The 6,441-nt window shown below is 41.2% G+C and overlaps 1 long non-coding RNA gene across 1 annotated transcript in view; it reads right to left on the bottom strand.

The window, feature by feature from the left end:
• The window catches only part of LOC111872629, a 21,172-nt gene extending 15,048 nt beyond the window's left edge, over positions 1-6,124 (bottom strand). Inside the window, exons 1-2 of the long non-coding RNA XR_004513929.1 lie at positions 5,849-6,124; positions 287-569 (exon numbers count right to left, since the gene is read on the bottom strand). This is a non-coding gene — a long non-coding RNA (uncharacterized LOC111872629). The remainder of the gene's footprint in view (positions 1-286; positions 570-5,848) is intronic.
• Positions 6,125-6,441: the final 317 nt, after the last annotated feature.

The following is a 6,441-nucleotide window of genomic DNA, read 5'->3' as shown; positions in this document are numbered from 1 at the left end:
ACTCAGCCTCTAACAGAAATTAGTACAGGAATTAATTAAATAATTTTCCTGGGGAGTAAAGCGCGGCCGGCGCGTAAGGCTGACAATCTCACCGCCATCTTTAAGCCTATTATCTAGATAATGTGGGACCCTCAACGTCTCACAACCCTATGAGCCTTCACGGCCTGGTACAGGGATAGCGTTACTTTTTCTTACTATATATAAGAAAGCTATTCGGAAATTAACCTCCGCTGAGCTGTTAACAGAACAAGCAATAAGAAAATATTATTAGATATAAAATACGTACACCATTAAGCTACTTCTCAACTTTGCCAGCACCACAATTGAGGCACTTGTGTCGGAGAATTAAGTTTTTGTATGCCTGTGTCAAGTCTGCCGTCCATGAGCTCAGCCACATTTTGTCACCTTCCATCAACTTCTCATTACTGTTGGAAAACTGTGATCTCAACCAATTCTTCAGGTAGATAAACAGGTGACCGTCACTCAGAGCGATATCAGGTTTGTAAGGAGGGTGGTCAAACAAGTCCCAGTTGAAATCCTCCAGCAGTGTTCGTGTGCGAGTACAAAAACTGAGAACACAAATGGAAAATTTATTGATATGAGTACTGCCGGTGAAAATAAATAAAAATTACTATAGAGGCTTTATTTAAAAGTATAAAAAAGCAATATATCGATAGAAGACTCAGATGTTGTACTTATTCTTGAACGCAATAATGCGGGTTTGAAGAAAATGTCAGGTTTTGTCCGAACAGACATCTGGCTCATCTGCCTTCCTAAATGCCATGCACTTTTTAAAGTATGTAATCGAATGTGAACAGAATTTTTCATTTTTCATATTTCGATACGTATTATCAATAACCCGATCAGCGAGGTGTTACTGCAATTATGTATGTATTTTATGACTTACGGTTGCTGTCGTTTAAGGGAAAGAGAACAACCGCAAGAATTATTAGTAATTAAATTAGCTATCGTTTTACATGTTAAGAATGTGTATGTCTTATATAGCATTTTATTTAAAACAACTGGCATTCATCGTAGCCTCGGCACGGACTGCATAGAAAACACTGCTTCCTGCGCTTTCTCTGATGTTGCGTACATATCCGTTGCCGCAGGTGTGTTTACCGGACCGTTGCCTAGCGATGGCCGATTCTTCTAGCTCCTCTGTTCCTCTTTTCAGACTTCATGTCAGAATGTTGTCATCAACATCGTCTATTTCGTCGCCTGGTTGCGTTCAACAGAAAGCTGCAACCAGAGCTGGTTTCTCTTGCCTCTACATGGACAAGCCGGTTACAATGGAAACGAAGCTACTGTTACTCCTAGAACTGTCCTGTTGTCTTTCTGCATAGCACAAACGTCGGAGAAGTTGCCGACCGATCACGGCGAAGTAAGCTTTTGTCAATAGGAAACCATTAATAGCCTACTACAACCCCTTATTCCGAAATTCTTGTAGCTTTTCCGAGATGAAAATATTTTTTATCACGACATCTGTAGTAAGACATATAAGCAAAGCGGCCTCCGTAGTCTAGAGGTAACGTTCCCACCTCATGACTCGTAGTACGCGGGTTCAAATACCCAGCGGAGGTCGTCGAATTTTTAAGGGCGGAAAAATTCAGGGAACAAGTCCTCCGGGAGGGACTTTAAGCCGTGGGTCCCGTGTCGTAGCTTTACGGCACGTAAAAGAACCTCATATCTCCAAAGGAGGTCACTGAGCCAAATTACGGACGTTTCCCGCCCAACAGCAGTCTCTTAATACCTCTGGTAGATGGGGGAGGCATTATAGATACCTCTCAGCTAGTAGAGCCGGTCTCGCTGGCTGGGTGGGACTGATGGTAAGCACCAGTACCGGTAGGATATAGAGACTGGTAGAAATCATAGAGGGAAGCACAATGGACCAATACAGGTCTAAGTGCATGGGGAAACCCACCCTCTCCAATAACTAATCAAGACATATAAAAAGGGATTTAAGTCCTCACACCTGTCATTATGAAGGCTTTCATCTTCTGGGATAAAACGCTATGTTGTCGTTAATTATTAATCGACATATCGGAAGAACATATAGCTTCCATCTTCAGGATATAAGAATAAGCAATGCAAGAACAGGACTCTACTTGCTACCTGCTTCACACTTGATTCTTATTCTTCGGCCCTGAGGATGAACAGCGATATGTTTCCCAGAAACTTCGTTTGATTTTCAACGGTCCACAAGGGGGTTATATGACAGATAATATTATGCTTCATAATCTGTATAAATTTGTCCTTTCATCACTTTAAAGTTAAGTGGTTGCTATATATATACCGCCTACTTTAACGAAATAAAGCCCTACACTCTGCCCACAGGCTGTATATTGTGTTTCGTGTAGTTCTCACAGTAAAGAGCGACTGTTTCCCTAAACAGCATTAACAGGCTGATTTCTGCAGCGAAGACGTTATATGTGTTTCCTGTGAGGTACGAACTGTATTCTTATATACTATTTAGAAGAAGTTCAACATTTAGAGGGTTAATATCAGTTCATATTATACAACACAAAATCATCCACCTTAGGCTTCCCAAGCGTTCTCTTTAATTTTGGTTTTCCATTTTATTTCTGCTTGCTTTTCTTATGTTTCATGTATGCTGCATGGCTCGCCTATACTATCCTCAGTGATTTCGTCATCTTAATAATATTTGATCAAGAGTACAAATTATTCATCTGGTCATAATTTCACTTCCGACGTCTTAGGTCCAGATTTTCCGTTTCGTATCTTGTTTTCTCTAGCGAAATAAAAAGACATCAAGTAGCTTTTACACACAAGAAGAGAGAATTCATAACTGAAGAGTAATAAGAAATAGTATCTATAGGCATTTTCCGAGTTTCACCAGTTTCTTTGTCTTTTATTTCAGCATTTCTTTATTGAGAAGATATACAATAAAACTTAATGTCGGCGATTCTGTGTTTCCTTCGATACAGTTTCTATTTTCAGCCTTTAAAGAGTGAGTCAGAGTCAGGGCTATTTTACGACTGGCGATTTACAGCCAATCAGTTCATCTTAGCGACAAGCCCTTTGAGACTCATGACCAATATTTTCTCAACTGAACACTTGCGGTTATAGTCCTTAGGAAACATCCTCTCTGACGAGAGAATGGGTCTGTCGTTTACAATTACTGCTGGCTCTTGCCAGCCCTAATTTTCGGGTGATAGTTCCGCGGGGCTTAGGATCATAGTTTACTCTCTCAGATTCGAGACTCTACCAACCTGGAGGGTCAGTCCCCACATTTATATCACCTAGGAACAGGGTAGCCCAGTTATACCCCCAGGCACTGGGTTCCATTTTCGTCGCCTCCTTACACTCTCAGGGCTATGGTGGAGGTATTCGAACCCACCTCCACACGGGGTTAAATAGTGATTTTTTTCTGAAGAATACATACAACTTTAGTTCGTACCTCACAGGAAACACATTATGCCTCCGCTGCAAAGACCAACCGGTACATGTTGTTTAGGGAAACAGTCGCTATTTATTGTGAGAGCTACACGAACACATAAACATATTTTGTGGGTAGAATGTAGAGTTTTAGGATATTAAAACAGGTGTATATATAGTAACGACTGGAGGTTAAAAGGTTAATCTCTTCGTGAGCATCCATACATAGGATCTGGTTGGAGGGTGAATATGGCTACTGCAGTGTCACACAATAAACACGAGGTATATTAAAGTGTCATGATAATGTTGTGAGAACAGAAATTGTGGAATGCAGAACATTGCAGAACAAAACACTTACCGCTGGAACGCACGCAGAAGATTAGGTGAACAGAGATAATAAACTTGAGGGGCTTGTAGCGAATATCAACACTGTACAATGCCTTATTACGTAACATTTTATTTTATCTTGGCAGAGAGAACGTAAGTTCTTCTATTCTTTGCTTTGACACTGTGTAGTCTTTCCTGTCTGTAGCTAACAGAGTTTCATCTACCCTGAAGATGGAAGTAAGAATTCCCTTTGAAATGTTGGTAATCATAAGATTACACGGTACCAAAATCAAGATAACCACAACCTAAAACTTAACTCATTTCTGATGTTGATCCTGCTCTTCTAAATTTGCACCCTGCAGAAATGGACAGTTTCACTGACGTTTCGGAGATACATGCTGTCTCCATCTTTTCAACCCTGTCTGTGGATGATGCATGGCCAGCATTAGGAGTGAACAGACATTGGGGTCAGTAATAATATAACTTACTATTAAACACATTTTATCTGTTTCGCTCAAAATGTAGTCTGAAAATGAAGGTGAAATATTTCATGCTCATATTCACGAAACTAGAGCCCGGGATACCGCAGTTGGTATAGCGACTGGCTACGGGCTGGACTGTCGAGAGGTCGGAGTTTGAGTCACAGTAGGGTCAAGAATTTTGTTCACTACGTCCAGACTCACTCTGGAGCCCACCCAGTTCTAGCCAATGGGTACCGGTGGCTCTTTCCCTGAGGGCAAAGCGCCCAGGGCGTGAAACTGACCACTCTCCTCTAATTAGTGTTGAGCTCAAGAAAACGTGGATCTATACAGCCACTCCCCTAACGTCTTCATGGTGTAGTGCTTAATTAGTTAAGCACAGAGACAACTTTACTTCTAGCATTTCCTTATTCATGAAACTAGCCCACCAAAACTGTATCTATAACAGCAGCCCGTGAGGATAATTGAGGAGCTATTTCAAGGAAATAGCGGCTCCGGTTTAGAAAACCGAAATTCGTTCCGCTGACCACGCGACACACTCTATCCGCTAAAGTTGGCGTGTTACATATATTATGGGTAGAAATCCTCTTCCAGATAAATTTATGGCAGGAAATGTTCGAATTGATAATATTCCGCAATTGTCAATCACTGACGGGAAAAGAATTTGAATATTTCAGATTTTACAATCGTAATTGATTTAACAGTTACAGGTGAGCACAATTGTACTTTACCTCTATCAGAATTAGGAGATATTTCTCAGTGACTGCGAATTGCTGTGTGAATTAATCTGCGCCTTTGATACTTGAGCGTCGCTGCTCCTCCCATTCCGCATGGATCGCCGTGTGGCACGTACAGATGTTTTGTGAACAATTGAAGTCGATTGACGCGAGATTGGCATCAGTCTTCATTAAAATTTCTCTTTTCCATTCCAGTCTTTAATTTACATTGATCAATCACAGAAAATTAACTCTTTAAAGACTGGGTGAAAGGGGGTGAGAGAGAGAGAGAGTGGGGTTGGATATAGTCAGAGAAACTACATGTAAGGGGGGGGGGGAAATAAGCATATTTTCTTTTTCGGTCATGAATGTTCCCAGGCAGTGCACGCTAGTCCTCCTGGTTAGTTTGAGATAAGGCTGATTTTCTTCTAAATAACTCTGTAAAAATTTAGTTTCGTACCTCACAGGAAACACGTCTCCGCTACAAAAAGCGACCGGTTAACACTGTTCAGGAAACAGTTGCTCTTTATTATGAGAGCCTTATGAAGCACACCAGTACACCCTATGGGCAGAACGCAGAGTTCCAATACGTTAAATAAGGTGGTACATATAGTAACCACTGGGCTTTAAAGGGTTATAATAAAGTAATGCAGACATTTCTTCTTCTACGACTTGAGGTCTTCACAGCTCTGGTTATGAAGTGTTCTGTCTTCTAGGATATAACACCGTGTAGTCCGTTGAAAATCAACCAAAGTTTTCGAAGGAAGATATAGTCTCCATCTTCATGGTCGACGAATAAGCCGCCCAAGAAACCATCGTGAAAGCAGGTTGAAAGCTAAGCAATATGTTTGCCGAAATTTCGGATTATATTGGAAAGAGGAGGGAAATGGAAGACAGCAATTCAGTTCAACTTATGAGATCACTTACTTTCTGTCCTTGTCTCCCTCCACCGTTGCTAGGCCGTCTGTGTGTTCTCCATTTTTTTTTTTTTCGTTTTCTGTGCAGTCCTTGTCTTATGAAAGGAAAGCACGCGATTAGTTGCATCCGAAACTAGTCTCCTGAAGATACCTCCTGTAGTCAACTAGAAATCAGAATCAAGCAGTTTCTATTATTGAAATAAAATAGAATTCATCAGTTTTAGTGTTTTTAGTCATAACAGACCCGTCCTCTCGCCAGAGAGTGCTCCCGACAAAGATAAGACCGTAACTGTCAAACAGTAATAAATATCTGGTCATGAGCCCCACATGGGGCTCGACAAAAAGACTTATTGACTGATTGACCGTCAGTCGCAATGTGAATTTGACTTTACATAATTTTGTTACGTTTTTGCCTTATCTTATAAGAGAAAACTTGCCTCTAATCCTGTTACAATAAGTAAAAAGTAAAGCTATCCCTGTAAGAGGCCGTGAAGGCTCATAGGGTTGTGAGACGACGAGGCTCCCACATTATCTAGATAATCGGCTCAAAGATGGCTCTAAGGTTGTCAGTCTTACGCTCCGGCCGCGCTTTGCTCCCCAGGA

The sequence above is a fragment of the Cryptotermes secundus genome, unplaced genomic scaffold (assembly GCF_002891405.2).
Source record: "Cryptotermes secundus unplaced genomic scaffold, Csec_1.0 scaffold2862, whole genome shotgun sequence".
NCBI lineage: Eukaryota > Metazoa > Arthropoda > Insecta > Blattodea > Kalotermitidae > Cryptotermes > Cryptotermes secundus.
Note: the sequence above shows the minus strand (reverse complement) of the source record. Positions and strands in the feature narration are given on the sequence as shown.